At 43.4% G+C, this 20962-nt stretch overlaps 1 protein-coding gene across 1 annotated transcript in view; it reads left to right on the forward strand.

Moving 5' to 3' along the window:
• Positions 1 to 555: 555 nt before the first annotated feature.
• Positions 556 to 20962, forward strand: part of LOC119539958 — a 200858-nt gene continuing 180451 nt past the window's right edge. Inside the window, 1 exon segment of the mRNA XM_037843889.1 lies at positions 556 to 794. The gene's annotated coding sequence lies outside the window, so the exon portion shown is untranslated.

Below are 20962 nucleotides of genomic sequence, written 5' to 3' on the forward strand. Positions count from 1 at the left end.
GCTGGGCAGGACTTGAGAACAAAGGTATAAATATATCAGGGGAAGGGAGACAGGGCTCAGTAAGAGAGTAAATCCTCATCTAACATGGCAGAAAGTCAATAAACAAACCAAGAAATAGCTGTGTAAGCTTATTTTTTTTAGCGACAAGGGGTTGACACCAGAAGAACTAAATGCAGGAGTTGATAAAAGGGCTGTAGGTGGGGAACAAAGGAGAGAGGGCTGTTGTTTTCATTATAATTTTGTTTTTTTAAAAAGTCCCATGCATTACCTTGATATAGATATATATTTTAATTCAGTTTAAAAAGTAAAATTAATAATAATAATAAAACTGAATATAAAACAAGAAATCAAAAAGCTTCCATGCACAATACACAAAAGGGCCTCTGCAGAAGGGAGCCAAAGGTGGGGAGTCGGGTTGGGGGTGGGAACAGTAGGCGGTGCTTGGAGCTAGGGGCGGAGCCAGGGCCTCGGTCTCCTTAGAGCCCGCCCACAGTGAGGGGGTGGGACGCACAGCCAAGTTTTCCTCAGACTCCGCCCACAGCTGGGGAAAGTGGGCGGAGCAGGATATCAAGTTCGTCTTAGACCCTGCCGACTAGGGTACGGGGCGGGGTCGTCCTGGGGCCGCCGATCTGGAGACTGCCTCGCGTCACGAAGCCTAGCGCCGTCCCCGCCCGGTCTTCCGGTGCAGGGCCGTGCGCGGGCCGAGAGGTCTGGTTCGCCCGGACCGACCCCCCCAGTCCCCTGCAGTACCCCGAGGCTCGCCAAGTGCAGCTGCGGAGCCTCGCTACGCGCAGGTAAGCGCAGCCTGGGCTGGCCGAGTCAACCCGCCTTTGGCCAGGCCGGGATCGGCCTGATGCCCCGGCCCACGTGACTCTTGGCCTGCGGCGGAGACCTGGGCGCCAGCGCCTGGGTGACAGGTGGTCGCGGAGCGCGGAGCCCGGCCACCAGTCCCAGGCGGGGCGGACGCGAGAACACTTCTGCACCGCCACCCACCACCCATTCTCGCTGCAGCGTGTCAACCCTGGCCTGCAGTACACCTGTGGCTCTGACCCGAGCCGGGCAGACAGCAGAGTTCGGCTGCTACCTTCAGCACTCGTGCACTCAACAAATACAAATAAGTATCCAACAAATACTTATCGTATGCCACAGAGTGTCTGCCCCTGTGCTCAGTGCTGGGGATCCAGTGGTGGGCAAACTAACGGGAAGGGCGGCTCTGTGGAGGACCCAGTCTAGTGGGAGAGATCCACAGCAAATAGATAATACACACACACAAATATATAATTTCAGACTTTTCTAAGAGCTATGAAAATGGTAAATAATAATAATAATTAATAAATAAATAATACAGGGTCCTGGGAGAGCATTTAAAAGGTGATCCTGACCGTAATGGGTCTGGAGCTAAAACTTCAGGATGAATCAAAGAATTGCTGGATGGAGAACAAGAGAGCAAACCCACGGATTTAGGGGAGTATGTGTCTTGCTTAATGAAAGGGAAGATCAGAGGCGCTGGCCTGCAGAGAACTTCAGGGATGGTATACCTAAGTTACTTGACTTCCTCTTCTGTAAACTGAGGGTTGAAATGTCGAATGTAAATCACTTAATACAGTTCCAGGTGAGCAGTAGGGGAAGTTAAGGTGAGACATTTCAGGATGGAGGCAGAATGTTTTCTTGGACCAGACACACTGCCTGCCTCTGACGAACTCACTTCCCCTCCTTCAGTCCTGTGCTCACGTCTGTATATGGAAGGGTGCTCAGTAGAATCTCTCCAACAGCCTAATCTATAAAATGATGAATGATTTAGTCATTCATTCTTGACACATTTAAGTGGTGTCCACTTTACACCAGCTTTGAGAGAGCTATCAGACACCTGCCCTACCCTCCTAGAGCTTACTTTCTCATGGTGGGTGAGGTGGAGAAGTAAACTGACATTTCATCAGTCGCAGGCTCTGGTGCTTGGTGCCCTGGGAGCTCAGATGAGGGGTTTCAACCCTCTGCCTGTGCCAGGGAAACCCTTCTGTTCCTGGCCGGGCATACATTTCCCAAAAAGCCTCCCCTGTTCTGGCCATCCCTAGGTACCCTCCAGCACATAAGGCTCATGCTCCACAGCTGAGCAGCAGTTACTTCCTGACTTTCATTGGTGCCTCTTGGCTCTCGTTGTCATCCCCCAAAACTGCCCAGGAGACAAAATTGCGGGACGAGTCAGGCACCATTTGTGGATGGAAGTTAACAGATGTTGGAGAGAGAGAGAGAGAGAGAGGGCAACCTTTGTGTGGCTGGTTTCCCCTTGCAGACCCCGGCTGTGTGCCAGCTGCTGAGAGAAGGGAAGTTCCAGGCTTTGCGGTAGCAGAACTGGGCTCAGATTCTGACCGTCACTTCTCAGCTCTGTGGCTGACCCTGAGTTGAGTTAATAACTATCCCTCCTGGGATTTTAAGGATTGAAGGAGCTTAACACTACTTGGCTTATCCCCAAACTTCCTAAAATAGGAATAATAATAGTGCCCTTTAAGAGGGTTATTATGGAGATTTAATGAGTTAATATACCTAAAATACATGGAGCCATTCCTGACGTACTGCCATTGTTATTCCTTTGTTCTGGACAAAAATTGTTGAGACGGGGAGGCTGGGTAGGCAGGGGGTTGGATATGAGGGGCTGTGCAGGGTGATTAGTGGGGAAGCTGGATTATCTGTTGCAGTGGTTTTACCCAAAAGTCTCAGCCCAGGCAGGAGAGAGGAGTGTTTGGTGGTGATAAAGGACCTCCAGGGCAGCCACGCTGCAGAGGGCCCCAGGGAGTTTGAGCGCCTTTGATGACTCAGGCCAAAGAAAACACAGCCAAAGTCGTAGAAAAACTAGAGGTGAAAAAGATCTGAAATTGGTTTTTCCAGGATGTGTCTCTAACCCACCTGCTGTGGGTCCCAGCAAGGGGCTGCTCCTGCCCCATGCAGACCCCTGCCCTCCCCCCACGTGGGTCTCTTCATTGTCTGCGACTGGTGCGGTAGCTGTGGTATTCCAATTCTGTAATCCCCACACCCAGCAGAGTATGGGGATCATAATTAATATGATACAAGCCTGCAAGGCAAACATTTCTCTGTGTGCAAGTGTGCTGTAAAAAGAGGAAAATGTATATAGAGGAAGATAACTAATGTTTTTAAGCACTTGCCAAGGGCCGCACTTTTTCATGTATGCCGCAGCTTGGTGTGAACACCGCAGCCTTGGAGTCAGATACAGTTGCCTTTGTGACTTGCCTGCACCGCAGCAGCTCTCTAAGCCTTGGTTTTTGCATCTGTAAAATGGGAGTCATTTACCTAACTCATAGAGCTATTTTGAACATTAAGCAAGATAAATATATGAAGTGCTGATCTCAGTGCGCAGCACATGGTATGGCAAGTCCTCAGTCAATAATAGCTACTGTTGTTATAATTATTATCATATTGATTAATCTTCCCAAAGCTCTCCACCGTGATGAGGAAATTGAAGCTTGGGAAAGTGTATTGTTCAAAGCCACCAACACAAGCCAGTGATGTTGATTCTGAACTCAGAAACAAAGTCTCTCTTCGGACACTAACCGAACAGCTTTGTGCAGTGAAGTCAACTTTATGGGATTTCATTCATTACTTAAAGCACTTGACTATGTGAAATCTTAAAAGGAAAAAAAAATCTGAAATTATAATTTATATGCCTTTCAAGTTCAGGTATTTTATCATTTGGATAAATCTTCCATGCATCTATGTTAAACCACTTTGGGCTGTCAAAGCTCTTAAATAAAGTGGCTTATCCTGACCGGTGCCCATCTTGGCTCGTTTGTCATAGTTCCTTGGCTAAGACAGACAGATCCCATTTTGTCAGGGCAGGCCTCTGGGCTGCAGCTGCTGCCCCCCTGTTTTAGCCATGCAGTGCTGCATGTTGGTGTTTTAACAGACCATGGTGAGCTCATGATTCCCTCATCACTGTCTCTCTCACATACAAATAGACCTGTTGCACCAATCTAGGAAGTAGGACTAGAAAGGCACTTTGTTGCTAGTGTGAATTTGGGGAAATCAGCTCTGGGGGAACTTTAAGGTCCTCAGTGATGGATATTGGATGATGCCTTGGATGAGGGTGGCAGTGTCTTCTGGAGGTCGGAGCTGTCTGCTCCTTCCACACAGGAATGCCATCTCTGGGCCTGGTCTTCTGCACAGTGCAGGCCTGATCTGCACCTTCGTGCCTTCCTGCCATCCCTACATTTGACCAGAACTGTCCCTAAAGCTGGACTCCCATGGCAGCTACTCTATCTGAATCGACATACCTGCCTTCTCACAGTACAGAGCTGGGTACGTCTGTGGGCATGCTCTTCTCCAGCCACCCTGGAATTACCTCCCCTGCTGGGTTGTGAGCACTTCTGTGAGAATGGGCCAAGTGTTCCTGGTACCCAGCACTGTGCCTGGCACATCGTCCTTCCATCTCTCCCTCCGTCTGTCCATCTGTCCTGCCCTCTTTCCCTTCCTTCCTTTCACAAATACCAATTGAGCAGCTCCCATGTGCCAGGCTTCAGGCAGTGTCCTGGTATTAGAATGTGAGCCAAAATGACACAGTCCCAACCCTCATGGAGTCCACAGACTTCAAGAGACAGAGTTAATAAAGACAGAATTAAGTACATAAATGCACACCTGAAAACAGATTATAAACTGATTGATTAAAGGAGAAGCCTGACATGCCATGAGAGTGTATAAAGGTGGGACAGATGCAGTAGCATAGATAGTATAAATAGAGATAGAATGAGCCCATCAACATTGGTTGGAGGCTTAAATTCATTTACTCATGTACCTTCGAAGACTGTTGGGTGGTAATTTTATGTAAATTCTGATAAACATTTTTTATGCTGCCAAGGTAATTTTTTTAAATACAATTTTATTGATATATATTCACACACCATATAATCCATCCAAAGTATACAATCAGTGGCCCACAGTATCATCATATAGTTGCCAAGGTAATCTTAGTCATGCTCAGACTCCAAACAGTAGAATAATGCTAATGCTCAAGTTCCCCTAACCCTTTAAAGTTTACAGAACCCCTTCTCGGATGCTATCTTCCTGGATGTGCCAGCTGTCAGCATCATATGTCGCATACTGGGTGTCAGCAGCAGACGGGATTGCAGCCCACCTGAGGGTGAATCTGGCACAGTGGGCTCTGGAGCCCTCTCCCTTCCTGGGACAGAGTGTACCTGAGAGCCTGCTTTGTTTTCTCCTTTGATCCCCCGGGGGTACACCAGGCTGAGGTACCAGCATAGACTGTATCATGCTGTTGCTAATGAATTGCCATCTGAGAGGAAAGAAGGGCAGAACTGATGGCTGTTGTCCAGAAAGGCGGGACCACCTGTCTGCATGCAGGGTGAGCCAGCGGGGGGTCCCATCCATGCAAGGGGCCCCAGCAGGTAAGCCTGCCATGCCAGCCTGGTCCCTCATGAGGAACCACTGGTCCTCCAGAGGGACACCACGCCTGCCTTCAAAACCATGCCGTTCCACTGAGAATAAGGAGAAAAATAAAACGAAGTGGGCTGTTTTAAATAAGATGTCATCCAGCCTCAGGAAACATTCTTCCTCCAAGAATGAATATTATTAGAGAGTTATTTTGTTTGTTTGGCCAGAGCTGTTGACAAAATATATCATCAGTCTTAGCCGTAGACCTTATTTGCCAGCATCCCTGGAGCAAAGGAAGGAAACTAGCGTTGCTGTGCAGAAATTGAAAAGGCCCCCATGTCACTCTTGGTGGGTGGGGTTGGCTGCAATGTGTAGGTGGTGGAGAAGGCCTGCATTCCCAGGGTACATCTTAATAGGATTTTAATTGTGTGGCTCTTAGCCATGGAAAAAGGAAATGGTTCTGGAAATCTCCCTTCCATGAAAGCTGACACATATTTATGCCTTTTGAAAGTGTATGTTAAGTGGTGGATATTTATGAAAAGAGATCTGAGGAGTAAATGTGTCCATCAGTCAACCTGGAACTTTTTAGCGCTCCTAAGATGGTTTTAAATTAGAGCCAATTTTCCTTCCTGCCTTCCCCCTTCCATCAGTCCCCCTCCTCTCTTGCTTCCTCTTATAAAAATGAGCTGTCAGCCTAGGACAGAGCCTAGGCACGAGTATGGGAACTGACTTGCAGCAGCAGAGTTAACATATTAAAGAGACATGTGGGAGTTTAGAGCCTGGTTTCTGATGCTTCTCATCTAGTCAGGGTATTTGCAAAGAGGAGAGTAGGGAGCAAGGCTGACAAACATGTGCAGCCTAATTGCATCCTAGCCCCTCCTTCAGCCAGCTCTGCTCTCAGTTACAAGAGGCAGCCCGTCTGCTCTTTGAAAAGGGCTTGCAGTTAGAGAAAAGAAGTGATGGAGACAAGTGATGCACAAGACCCCGAATTTGGGCTCTAAGTGGCATATGGAAGGGATTGAATGCCATTGTCGGTAAGGGAATCACATTAGGTCAGGTAAAGAGAAGGCATTAGAAGGTGAAAAGTTTCCATGTGAGCAGGTGATTGTTAGGACGGAATGCCTGTTTCATGAATTACTGTTAGGAATTTAAGGTCCATGAAAATGAACCTGAAATTATGATTGACTTTCAAATGTTCATTCTTAACAGAATCAGAATGAGTGCTTATTGCACAAACTCTATACTGAGGATCAAATGATTGCTTTGCTTTTTAATCCCCCATCTGGCCTTCTGCTGTGTAACTTTTAAGATGTTATTGACCATTCTTGTCTTAATGTTTTTGGTGAGAGAAATGACAGTTTCTGTTACCCATGTTATTTTTGCAAGTAATCAAAGGATCAAAGATGATACAATGGGGGCTGCCTGTTCTAGGCATCATTGAAATGTCAATGCCTTTTGGGTATTTCTGGGATTCTGTCTTAAGAAAATAATCTGAAAAGTAGAAAGGGCTACTGGATAAAGATGATTGCTGCATCATTATTTATAATAGTAAAAACTTAGATATGACCTGAATACGCAATATAGGAGGATGGTCAGATTACAGAACATCCGGTTAATGGAATATTATGTACCACTTAAAATGAAGATGAACAGCAGTGGAAGCTGTTACATGCAACATGAACGGGAAATGCCATCACCTTGAAGAGGTAGTCATGAAAATAGTCGACAAGTCTCTCAACAGGGATGAGATACATATGAGCAGTGGAACTATGGATTATTTTGTTTTGTATTTCAAGTTTTCCATATTATTTTATTACTCCTATAACCTTTTTTTTTTTTAATCCTAACAAAGCCAAGTTAAGCAATGACCTTTATGTTTTGTCAGTTTAAGGGCCCTAAATTTGTGGTCTTATCCTGAACTAAATCTTTCAATCAACAATTTCTAAAGACAGACTTGGCTCCCCACCTCCACTTCTCTAGTCCGTTTTGACATATTCTGGGTCCCACTAGCTGAATGGCCTGCAGACGTGCCTCTAGATTCAGACTCTTAGAGTTTTAAATTGAAGATCTGTAGGCACTCTCTGGAGGGCTGCCACCCCTCCCTGCCCTGCAGCTACACAGTCCAGGATGCAATTGGGCTTACAACCTTTGGGGGCCTCACTGGTGGAGTTACAGTTTCAGCACCCCTTCCTCTCAGCATGCATGCACACACACACACACACAGATACACACACACAGATACACACACACACAAACCCTAAGTTAGTATTTCCTTGGGACAGCCCTGCATCCCTCTGGCCTCTTATCACCCCAGTACCTCAGGGACTGGATTTTGTGTTCCTAATGCCAGCTTCCCTGTGGCATTCCCATTCCCATGTATCTCTTGCTGCCTAATGCTGGTAAGAGCCTAGTGTATGTCAATGATATGTTCTAAAGCAGTAGTTCTTGAACTCCCTCATTTGACCAAATGTTGGCAAATCATGGCATATGTCTTTATTTGGCTTTCCCCAGAAGCAGACTCTGAGACAAAAACTTTGAGTCCAAGTAGTATATTTAGGGGGAGAGCCCAGGAAGTAGTAGCAAGAAGTGGGGAAAATGAGCCAGGGAAGGGAATGCAGCCAGGGAAAGGCCACCACTGTGGGGAACTGGAGCTTAATCCTGCTGGGGCTTTCTGGGACCTGACAGAGAACACCCATCCCAGAGTTGTCCTCTTTTGGGGTTCAGGGCTGGGTGCACACACACGATTCCCAGTGTTCCTTAGGGAGTGTTAATTCTCTGGCACTTCTGCTAGGTTCTAGTCAATGGGTAAACACCAGGGCAAAAAGATGCAGATGCTGGCCTTTGGAAGTCAAGCTGGCTTACTCTAAAACAGTAGGGCCTAAGGGTTAAGGTCATGGCACTGGTGTGTGTGCTGGCAACATTCTTCCCTAAATTCCATGAAAATTATCAGTGTACTAAACTGACAGTAACCAAATCCATAATTCCAGTCTAAATCAGGCCTGTTTATACTACATTGAAGACTCCCATAAGTAGTAAACAACTCCAAAAATTTACAACAAAAAAAAATCGTGGAGGAAAATTTAAAATAAGGAAATTATTACCATATATGTTCCCCAAGGACTTGAGCTAGACGACCAATATTTATTAAAGTGGCAGAATGCTAGTGTTCTGCAGCTCTGCAGTTTGAGACCCAACACGTTAAAAGAAGGTCTGAGTGTGTAAGTTTTATCTTAATAATGGCAATATTTTCCCCTCTGTCATAGCATGATTTTTCTATTATTTCTTGAGTACATTAAGATGATCTTAAAGAAAAATTAATTGGGAGAAAACATTTAACCTCATTTGTATCGACCCACGATTATGTCTCCAGTGGCATGTTTTAATATTAATATAATACTGAATTTACTATACTGACACCAATACAGGAGGATGGGAGAGAATTTCTGTAATTATGGCTGTAGGCACTGTGATAAATGTTTTGTAGTCATTGCCTTTATATAGAAACACTCCATCTCCAATTAAAGATTTAGCAAGCTCTTCATCAAAATATCTATCCACAATTGAGGCCTTCATTATGGTTGTGCTGACATTTCCACTTAATTCACTCCAATTTTGTGGGTCCCAATCCATTATATATGCTTTTATTTTTCCTATGCATGAAGGAGGACTAGTGGCATAAATTTGGGGGCATAATATAGATTCTAGAAACATTTCCATATATTTATTATTATTAAATCCACTGGAATATTTGTCACTACAAACTAAGGCCTTACTCCAAGAGATGATTTAAAATCGTCCATGTGGCAAGCTCAATATGTAAAAGTTCATTTGCTTTGTGCTGTGGGCATTTTAGAAGTTGTATAGAAGGGATTCAAGATCCTTGTGTTTTAGAGACATGAGACCATTTCCCTTTAAACTGTGGTTTGACATGCATTCCATAAAGACTGATGTGGGCAAACACCAGTGTTCATACCCTATTCCTGCATCCTATGCTTACAGCAGACATCACTGATTGATCCCCAAGCCCTGAAACCTCCTTGATAGTGTTCTGGGTGGCCACTACAAATTCATCAGAATTAGCGTATTAGTTGAAACCTATGGACTCTCCATGCTCTTAAGTTTGCAGAGCTCTTATTTGTCCCTGCCATTGCTGCTAGGGGTCAACACAGGAATCTTTCATAGTCTGTGTCTGGGGAAAAAAGAAAAGATGAATCCAAGAGGCAGCTGGTTTGACCACCTCTGTTGTCACCACTATGGTTGTGCATGATAGTTATTCACTTTGCCAATGTTTGTTTCCCTTCCTTTTTTCCTTCTTTCATGTGCATTTTTATTTTTTTCTTCCTTTTTTTTTTTCTCTAATATTCTTGAGAAGATAAAGCAGGGAGCCCCCAATCATTTGCTGTTTGGTCTCCTTTTTTTTTTTTTTTAATTTTTATTTTGAAATAAATTCAAACTTACAGTAACAGTTGCAAAAATAATACAAACCCCATACACAGAACTCCAGCAGACTCCAAACCCCCTCCGCCGATACCCCGATCTACCAACTTTAGTATTTTGTCACTTTACCATTTCTTTCTTTCCCTTCCTCTCATCCATCATCGATTGCTCTGTCTTCTGAACATATGAGAGCATGTTGCACACATCCATGAACAAATAATATAATTCACATATACATTTTCTATGAACAAGAATATTCATTTATGTAGTCACATTAAGTGTAGTTAAGAAGTTCAAGAAATTTAACATTGATATAAAGCTTACATTCTATATTTCATTTTTTTCTTCCCAATTGTGTCCTTTTGAGCCTTTTCTCCTCTATTCTTATACTTCATCCAGGATCATCTATGGTATTTAATTGTCATTATCTATTTAGACTGTCATTTTTTTCAATTGTGGAAACATATATACAGCATAAATCTTCCCATTCCAACCCCTCCCACGCATTCCATTTAGTGGGATTAATCACATTCACAGTGTTGCAATGCCATCACCTTCCCACCATCCATTACTAGAAATTTCCCTTCACTTCAAACAGAAACCCTACACTCATTTCTTATTAACTCCCCATTGCCCCTTCCTCCACTTCTCATAACCCATACTCTGCTTTTCATCTCTATGATCATATTCTCTGATACTTTCTTTGTGTTTACTGTGGGGCTTAAATTTAACATCTTAAATCTATAACAATTTTGTTTTCTTTGTTACCAACTTAACTTCAATAGGACATATAAATTATGTTTCTATGCTCCTCCATTCCCCCACCTTTAGGTAGTTCTTGTCAAAAATTACATATTTTACACTGAGTCCAAAACCACTGATTTATCATTACACTTTATGTATTTTAGATCCTGTAGAAAGTAAATAGTGGAGTTAAAAATAAAAAATACAGTAGTATTGGTATTTATATTTACCGTGTGATCTTTACTGGAAATCTTTATTTCTTCATGTGGTTTCAGTCAATTGTTTAGTGTGCCTTCCTTTCAGCCTGCACAATTCCCTTTAGCATTTCTTATAGGACTGATCTACTGGTGATGAAGTCCCTCAGCTTTTGATGATCTGGGAATGTTTTCATCTCCCCCTCATTTTTAACCTCCAGGTGTTTGTGAATTTTCTAAGTCTCTGATGATTATTGACTTCTATTTGTATTCCATTGTGGTCAGAGAATGTACTTTGAATAATTTCAATTTTTTTAAGTTTATTGAGGCTTGTTTTATGTCCCAGCCTATGATCTATTCTGGAGAAAGTTCTGTGATCACTAGAGAAGAATGTGTATCCTGGTGATTTGGGATGTAATGTTCTATATGTGTCTGCTAAATTCTCTATCTCTCTCTCTCCTTTGTTTCTCTGTTGGTAGGGCTCCCTTTAGTATCTGAAGTAGGGCAGGTCTTTTATTAGCAAAATCTCTCAGCATCTGTTTGTAAAAAATTTAAGCTCTCCCTCAAATTTGAAGGAGAGTTTTGCTGGATAAAGTATTCTTGGTTGGAAATTTTTCTCTCTCAGAATTTTAAATATGTCATGCCACTGCCTTCTTGCCTCCATGGTGGCCATTGACTACTCACTACTTAGTCTTACGTTGTTTCCTTTGTATGTGGTGAATTGCCCTTCTCTTGCTGCTTTCAGAACTTGCTCCTTCTTTTCAGCATTTGACAGTCTGATCAGAATATGTCTTGGAGTGGGTTTTTTTGGATTTATTCTATTTGGAGTTCACTGGGCATTTATGCTTTGTGTATTTATATTGTGTAGAAGGTTTGGGAAGTTTTCCCCAACAATTTCTTTAAATACTCTTTCTAGACCTTTACCCTTCTCTTCCCCTTCTGGGACAGCAATGAGCTTTATATTTGGACATTTTATTTTATCTGTTATATCCCTGAGATCCATTTTGATTTTTTCGAATTTTTTCCCCATTCTTTCTTTTGTTCTTTCATTTTCCGTTCTGTGGTTCTCAGGGTTCTTTCATTTTCCGTTCTGTGGTTCTCAGGGTCGCTGAGTCATTGTTCAGCTTCCTCTAGTCTTGTACTAAGAGTATCCAGAATCTTTTTGATTTGGTCAACAGTTCCTTTTATTTCCATAAGATCATCTATTTTTTTATTTAACCTTGCAATTTCTTCTTTATGCTCTTCTAGGGTCTTCTTCATGTCCTTTATATCCTATGCCATGCTCTCATTGTTTGTCTTTAGTTCTTTGATTAATTGCTCCACATACTGTGTCTCCTCTGATCGTTTGATTAGGGTGTTTGGGTTTGAGGAATCCATATCGTCTGGTTTGTTCGTATGCTTTAAATTTTTCTGTTGTTTTCGGCCTCTTGGCATTTGCTTTACTTGATAGGTTCTTTTAGGATATGAAGGATTATCCAGACACCAATCTCTAATTTGTCAGATCTACAGCTTAGTGGCATACACTTTCTCTAACTAACCAGCAGATGGTGTCCATGAGTCACCTATTCCCCTCAACTCAGTTCTCCCCAACTTTGTCTTTGTGGTGTGTGGGGGTCTGGTTCTTGTGGGGTCCAATTGGTGCACCAAGTTTGGATATGTTGTTGGTGCTGTCCACCCTGAATGTGGGGCATGTGTCTGAATGGTTAGGGAGGCAGGGCAGCTTTAATAATCAAACCTCCCAGGTGTTCCAGGAGATTTAAGGCTGTTGCAAGAGTCTAAACCTTCATTTCAGTCTCGCCACAGATTGTCTCTGACCCATAAGTCCTTGGTATTAGCATATGGTCCCTGGATTTTCCCGGTGGGTTCCTCTTCCCAGCCGTGCCCTTCTAGGGCCTTTGCTGAGGGAAAGCTGCGCTACATCACAAGTGCACGCTGTCCCTCAAGGGAAGCCCTGGGCTGCTGGGCCGTGCAGGGGCGTTCCCAGCCTTCTGTAAAAATGGCTGAATGGGGCGTGTTAATTTCCCCCTTTTCACACAGCTCCACCTTTCCAGCTCCAGAATAATTAGCTGTGGGTGCACGAAAGGCTATTGTCCATGCCCGATATTGTGGCATGTGCGTGGTGTTGCCGGAAACACTTCCTCTCACACTGGGTCCCTTGGAGCGGCTCTGGGCTGTGGCTCCAGTGCCAGGCAGGGGCCTTCCCAGCCTGTCAGGAAGATGGCTACAAGGGGCGTGGTTTTTTCCCCTTTTGGCTCTCCTCTGTCCTCCTCGCTTCGAGACAACTAGCAGTGGGTGCCTGGAAGGCTATCTTCCACGCCAGATATTGAGGCATTCGCACAGCCCTTTCCTGCGGCGCTTCACTGTGTGGTTCTCGCTGACGTATCTGCAGCCACTTTTGGGTTTTTTTAAAAAAGAACTAGTCCGTCTCCAAACGCCAAACCCCTTTCCCCACACTGCAGCGTGGCTGCCGGACATTCAGCCAACTTACTTACTCGTTTCAGAGTGCAGACTCCAGTTTCACCAAGTACACGGTCCCTGTGGATTTAGCAGACCTTGTCCAGCTAGTGCATCACTGGAACTGGTGTTCTGGGTCACTTTCTGGCCTCTGTCTAGTATTTTTCACTGAGGTGTTTGTTTGCCCTGTCTCACCTAGCCGCCATCTTAGTTTCTCTCCTCTGTTCGGTCTCTTATAAAGCTTGGTTGAAGTCATTTGTACTAATGGGAATGTACGGAGACCTTCATTTTTCTCTACCACTTCATAAGGCCTGCTCTGCTAAGGGTCACCAGTGGCTCCAACATGCCAAGTCCAGTGAGCATTCTCTGTCTGTATCTCTGACCATGCCTGTCTTTTGAATCGTTCTTGGATTTTCTTTCCTCTTTTCTGTTTCTTTTCTTTCTCCTCCTGCTCCCTTTCCTCTGCAGGCATCTCCCAGGACTCTGCCCTCAGCCTCCTCGTCTCTATGCACCCACCTGGGTGATTTCATCCTTGCCCTGATTCTTACCTAACACCGTTACACAGACACCCTCACATCCTTATCTCCACAGCATCCCCTTTCAAGAGCCTGGACCTTGTCTCCAGCTGCCTGCTGAGTGGAGGCTCTTGGGCTCTTGGGGTCAGTGTGTGTCAGTTGTTCTACACTATTCCTCCCTTCACAGGGCCCACCAAGTACTTGCCCCTCAGGGGTTGTTTCTGCTGCCTCCCAGGGGTCATAGGTAAACCATTCAACACTTGTCAGAAAACTTCTGTTTTAGAAACTCATGTGTAAGACAAGGACACAAACCAGGAACTACATATAATTCCCCACTTGGGCATCTCCTTTATGCCCTTGTATATGCCTTTCCTTCTGCCAGAAACATTACCCACAGCTCCCTTCCTCCTCCCACCCTTCATCCCGGTTCTGGTCATCTTTGCTGTGTAATGAATCACCCCGAAACTTAGGGGCCTAAACCAAGCAATCGTTACGTTATTCTCTCTCAGAATTTTGGTGTTGACTGGATTCAACTAGGCGGTTCTTACTCTGGGTCTCTCGTTTGGTTGCAGTTAGATGGTGGGACTGGAGCCATTTGAGAGGTTTTCTCACAGTTCCGCAGGCAGCTGGCAATGACTCTCAGCCAAGACCTCTACTGGGGCCTTGTCATGTGGCCTGCATTTCCCAACAACGTGGCAGCTTGGTTCTAAGACCAAGTATCCCAAGAGGTCTAGGTGGAAGCTGTATCCCACCATTTTTCCCCCTGCTATTTTTTATTTTTTAATTGTGATGTGATTCACATACCATAAAATCTGCCTCTTTTAGTGATTTTTAGTATATTCATAATATTGTGCTACCATCACCACTATCTAATTCCAGAACCCTGAAAAGAAATCCTCTACCCATTAGCAGTCACTCCTCATTCCCTCCTCCCCACAGCCCTGACAACTACTAAACTATTTTCTATCTCTATCAATTTTCATATTCTAGACATTTCATAAATGGAATAAAACAAAATGTGGCCTTTTGTATCTGGATTATTTCACTTAACATGTTTTCAAGGTTCATCTATGTTGTAACATATACCAAGACTTCATTCCATTTTATGGATGGGTAATATGCCACTATATGTACATACTACATTTTATTTATCAGTTCATCTCTTGATGGAAATTTGGGTTGCTTCCTCTTTGAGGCTATTGTGAAAAATGCTGCTATGAACATTCATTTACAAGTTTTTGTATGGATATTTGTTTTCAGTTCTCTTGAGTATTTACCTAGGAGTGGGATTACAGGGTTGTGGTAACTCCATGTTTAACTTCTCAAAGAACTGCCAAACTGTTTTCTAAAGTAGCTGTGCCATTTTACATTCCTGCCAGCAATGTATGAGGGTTCCAATTTCTCGACAGCCATGCCACCTCTTGTTATTGTCCATCTTTTTTATTATAGCCGTCCTAGTAGAAATGAAGAGGAATCTCATTGTGGTTTTGATTTCCCTAGTGACTAAAGTTGTTGAGCATCTTTTTATGTGCTAATTGGCTATTTCTATATCTTATTTGGAGAATGGTCTATTCAAATCCTTTTCCATTTTAATATTGGGTTATTTGTCTTTTTATTTTTGAACTATAAGAGTTCTTTATATCTTCTAGACACTAGACATTTATCAAGTATATGATTTGCAAATATTTTCTGCCAATCTGTGGATTGTCTTTTCACTTTATCAGTAGTGTCTTTTGAAGAATGAAAGTTTTTAATTTTGAGGATGTCCAATTTATATTTTTTCCTTTGGTTTAGGTGTCATAACTAAGAAACCATTGCCTAATCCAAGATCATCAAGAGTCACACTTATGGTTTCTCTTAAGAGTTTTATAGTATTAGCTCTTACATTTAAGTCTTTGATTGATTTTGATTTAATTTTTTGTATATGCTATAAAGTAGAGGTCCAACTTCATTCTTTTGCATATGAATATCCATTTGTCTGAGCATCATTTGTTGAAAAGACTATTCTTTCCCAAATTGAATTGTCTTGGCACTGTTGTCAAAAATCAGTTGCCATGTGTATTGCTTTTTATGACCTGCCCTTGGAAGTCATATAGCATCATTTTCACTGTATTCACTGCCTGCCCAGATTCACGGGTAGGGAACATAGACTCACCTGTCAGTTGGAGGGCTGTCAACATCATACTGTAAGGAGAGCATGTGGACAGGAGATAATGTTGTAGCAGTCTTTGAAAATACATACTGCCTCAGTCCCCAAACATGTCTAAATCCTGCCAGTCCTTTGATGACTGCCTTAAAGGCTGCTTCCCTACTGAAATGCACTGAAGCTTTCTGTTTTGCTTTTATTTCTTTTTAAATAGATAATATTTTTACGTGATTCAAAAATTAAGAAAAATATAGAGATATACTATGGAAATATTCCCTCTCATCCAATATCCCATCCACCTAGCTTCTGTTCCCACCTCCCTGCTGTTATTAGTTTCTTTATGTCCTTTCAGAGTTTATAGGCATTTTTACATTTCACTTTTTTTATGGAAAACAGTATTCTGTACTCACTTTTCTGCACCTTGCTTTTTTCACTGAATAGTTAATCTGAGAGGTATTTCTTTATCAGTCCATGGAGGGCATGTGCGCCTACTTGCGCTCGCTCTCTCTCTCTTTCTCTGTCTCACTTCTCTAAGGGTGGACACGAGCTATTTCTAGTTTTTTGCTGTTACAGATGATGCTACAGTGAATAACATGTATATGTCATTTTGCATGTGAGATGATTAATTAGGGAGACTTCCTTGACAGCTCTAGCTGGTTCTGTGCTGCTTCTTCCCATAGTGCTTTGCTTCTCATTCCTTCATGGCATTTACCGTGCTTCTCTCACCAGACCGTGGGCATCCGGAGGTCAGGGACTGTGGCCAGTACAGCTCATGTCCACACTGGTTTCTGGGTGGCCTGGGTTCCACCTCTGATTTCATGTGTAGCCACATCTCTTGGTGGTGGCCACCACTTCAGGCCTGTGTGGTTCACCCCCTCAGTCTGTCAGTGAAACTGGAATCTCGTCCCACCTTGTTCTGCCTGGCTTTAGGCACAGTGGGGTACCACAGGAGGCTCAGGTTCAAAGCCAAGTTTCTGTATAGTTCCCATGGTCAGCCCAGGACCACCCTCTGACAGCTTCCTATCCCAAAATAGCTCCGTCAGGGGTTTGAGGGGAGGGTGGGAGTGGGGGTCATGGCATAGTACTAAGATAGGATTGATGAATTGCTGCTGTTCTAATGAAAATCCAGCAAAAATGAATTCTTCCTTCATTGAGGAATTATTTTTAAATCGTATACTTATATTGTTTCTGTTAGGAAATGTATTCCTCAAGGAATATAAATTGTTTTTGTTAAATTCTGGAGGCCAAACTCTAACCTCCATCAGAAAGATTGATTGAGAGTTGCACTTGTTGTTTTAAAGAAGGCTTTCTGGGATGGTGTATGTTTAAGATTATTTTTGTTGCAAAGAATAGAAACTTCACTCAAACTAAGTTAAGCAAAAATAGGAACATGGCTATTATAATAGAAAAGTTTTGGGGTATCAGGCATGGCTACATCCAGGTGCTCAGATGATGGCACTGGAAATCTTGCCTTGTCTGTCTTTCAGCTCTTCTTACCACTGTGTTGGCTTCATTCCCTGAGACAGGAAAGATGGCAGCTCCAGGCTTCTGTGGAGTTTATAGCTCCTGATCTCAGAAGACACTCTTTGCCCAGTGTCTATTAATCCTTGAAAAGGGGCTCTTGATTTGTTCTGTAGGGAGCATATGTCCACTCCTGGACCAACTGCTTTTTTTGGGAAGTTGAACTTCTCTGGCTAACTTGATTTACAGACCTTCCTGAATCACAAGGAGTAGTGACAGAGCAATTTTCAAAACTAAGAGACGTAGGACCAATAAAATGGAGCTACCCACAGTTGGTTCTTCAGAATTTGAATTTCAGACTGTCAAGAGTACCTGAAGTAGAATTGGTGGGCCTGGGAGTTAAGAAAAGGTTCATGATGCTCATCTCTTTACTTTTATATATATTTGAAATTTTCTGTACTAAGGCAGATTTTTTTTTTTAAGCACATAAATGAAAAAAAGAGAGAGAGAAGCTTTGTTCTTCTTTGGTATGGAAGCTCTCAACAAACATGTTTGCACATCCCCATCTGTTTTTCTGTCTCTGCTTGTCTTTTCTTAATCCTTATTTCTCTCTAAACTGGGGGTTGGGCGGAAGACACACAGATGTCCAGTCCTAAACCCCAGAAACAATGAATATGTTAGGTTATGTAGCAGTGGGGAATTAAAGTTGCAGATGAAATTAAGGTTGCTGATCACCTGACCCTATGATAGGAGATTATCCTGGATCACCCGGATGGGCCCCGTCTAATCACATGGGTCCTTATAAGTGAAAGAGGAAGGCAGGAGAGTCAGCCAGTGTGATATAGCATGAGAAAAACTGGTCAGCTGTTGTTGACTTGGAAGGTGGAAGAGGACCATAAGCCAAGGAACATGGTAGCCTCTAGTAGCCAGAAAAGGCAAGGAAACAGATTCTACCCTCCAGCCTCCAGGAGATATGTAGCTCTTGATTTTAGCTAGTGCAGCCCAGTTCAGAAATCTAACATAATAAATTTGAATTATTTTAAGCTACTAAGTTTGTGGTAATTTGTTACAGCAGCAATCGGAAACTAATTCACCTATAAAGAGGAATAATCATGCGTGCCTCCAAAAATACTCTAAAGTGTGGAGTCAGGGAGATGATGCCCATAAAAGTACCCAGCAAAGTGCCTGGAATGTAGTAGATGCTTAATAAACAGTGGTGGTGGTGGTGGACAGTGGTGGTGGTGGTGGGCAGTGGTGATCATTGATGCAGACTAAGGGGAGAGTTGCTGACGGGCAGGTGTCTTTGAAGAACCAAGGTTGGTGCCCCTCACTTGAGGTTCAGGACCTCACCAACCGGTGGGAGACCAGAGAAGTCGAGTCATCCAGGTGGCCAGATTGAATGGTCAGAGGCACCCAGCAGGGAACTGTTCTGTCTCTGTAGCCAACGTGACCTTCCTCCTGCAGTTCTTCAGCACTTGCATCTCAGCAGCACTGTTCCTACATCAGAGGAAGCAGGAGCTAGGGAAGGGCTGACCCTGCAGTCTCTTCCACTGGACAGAGTCCTGCATTGGGGATGGGGTAGGATGCAGGCCTCTCATTGACACCTGGGCATCTGCCTGACCCTCATCCCAATGCCTTTGGCTGTGCTTATGGCCTTAAAAATTATTATTGCCACCTCTACTGTTAGCAGCCAAAACTTAGTAAGTTTATTATAGGCCAGGTAATGTGTTAACTGCTCTGTGAAATAGGGCCTATGTCATTGTCCCATTTAATCTTCATGGCATCCCTGTGAGACAGGTTTTATTTTCCCATTCTACAGATGTGCAAACAGAGGCTCCAAGAGGTTAGGCAGCTTGCTCAAGGTCAAAAGCTCATAAGCAGCAGAGCCAGGACCCCAAGCCAGGCTTGTCAGCCTCCTGGACAGACCTGGTCACCCAGTGGGAGGAGAGAGCCGACTGCCCCCCGCCTGCTGACAGGGATGAGGCTGGAGAGCACTGTGTCTGGCTGCGTGGGCATGTGGGAGCCAGGTCCCCTGAATGTCTCCAGGAGGAAGCCCCCACTCGAGGGAATGTCCCTCCTGCACCTCTAGGAGTGCAGGACAAGGGTGGAGACACGCTCGCTTATTGGGGCCTTTGTGGGAGCATTCACATCTGCTATTCTCTCTTGAAGTTACTGCAATAGTATCTGTATTTTATTTCTTCAAAAGGCGTTCACTGACATTTGGACTGGTGTTAGATGATATTGAGGAAGTTTTGTTAATTATTGTTAATTTTGTCAGGTGTGGTCATAGTATTGTGGATTTCTAAGGAAGTGTCCTTATTTTGTAGAGACACATTCTGAAGTCTTTAGAGGTGAAATGTCATGGCATCTTATTGTATCTTAATATACTTCAGGGGGAACAAAGGTGAAATAAATATGGGAACATGTTAATGATCGCTTGTGGACCTGTGTGGCAGTTCATTATACTATTTTCCCAACTTTTTTGTAGGTTTAAAAATTTTCATAATAAAAAAATTTGTTCTCTGAGCACTTAAGATGTGCCTGGTCTTGAACTCAAATAAGACACTGGATTGCAGTGGAAGAGGTGCCTTTCCAGTGGCAAGAGCAGGGCTGGGGAGCAGAGGTGGAGGGGCCCGTTCACGGAGGGGCAGGACTGATTCTGGGGTCTCCAGTCTGCTCCGGTGCTTTTATTGAGCCCTGTATGGTCAGTCTTGAGTCAAGTAAATATGAGACAATGGGCTGAGTCTTTTTTGATGCCTGATCATTGAAGGGCCCCCTATGGTGTGTGGGTGCCATTCCGCAAACAGGTGGACTGAATTCTTCGTGGTGTCATTATTACTTTGCTGTAAACTGATATATGGAAAGTACCATCATGTTGTACATAACATCTTTTCATGGTACCTATGACTTAATTATTGAGATTGCGTTTATTGCTTCAGATTCCCCAGCACATTTTCTTTGGTAAATCCTTCATCTTTGAAGTTTTGCATGAAAGTTCAGTTTTCAAATTTAGCACTGGACTAGATAATCAGATCCCAATCTCCTGTTAGCCTCCTTTCACTTTGCGTTTTCCTTACCAAAAGAGCCACCAGCTGATGAAGGACAGTACCCCTCAGAATGTTCTTACCTTATCTTCTTTTTAACTGTTAGGAAACAATATTTCCAAGGACTTTACCAAATCTGCAGGACTATGTTGAACATCTTCTCATTGAGTTATCACTGTTAAGAGGCCAGCCTTTGCCAAATACTGGTGTTTTCCTCTAAATTGTGTTATCCTTCAAATATAACTATTTGTTTCCTATAACCCTTTGGACAAATGAATGCATAATAGTGGTAATTATTACCAATTAATATCATAGTGGTAATTTCATAAATTCTTGGTGAATTGCGTTATATCAGATCAATATACCTGTAGACATCACGTTTTTTGAGCTGCTAGGGTCCTTATGATGAATCCGGTACAGCTCTATTAGAGGAGGAAATATTCATTTTAACTGCATAGTCAATTCTCAATTAACAAGGGTAAATGGAGTGGAAGGACATCACTGATAATCAAGAGTCATGGTTAAAATAAAATTTTAGTCAACTTGATTTTCTGGGGACTGATTAACTGG

Source organism: Choloepus didactylus, chromosome 1 (assembly GCF_015220235.1).
Source record: "Choloepus didactylus isolate mChoDid1 chromosome 1, mChoDid1.pri, whole genome shotgun sequence".
Lineage (NCBI taxonomy): Eukaryota > Metazoa > Chordata > Mammalia > Pilosa > Megalonychidae > Choloepus > Choloepus didactylus.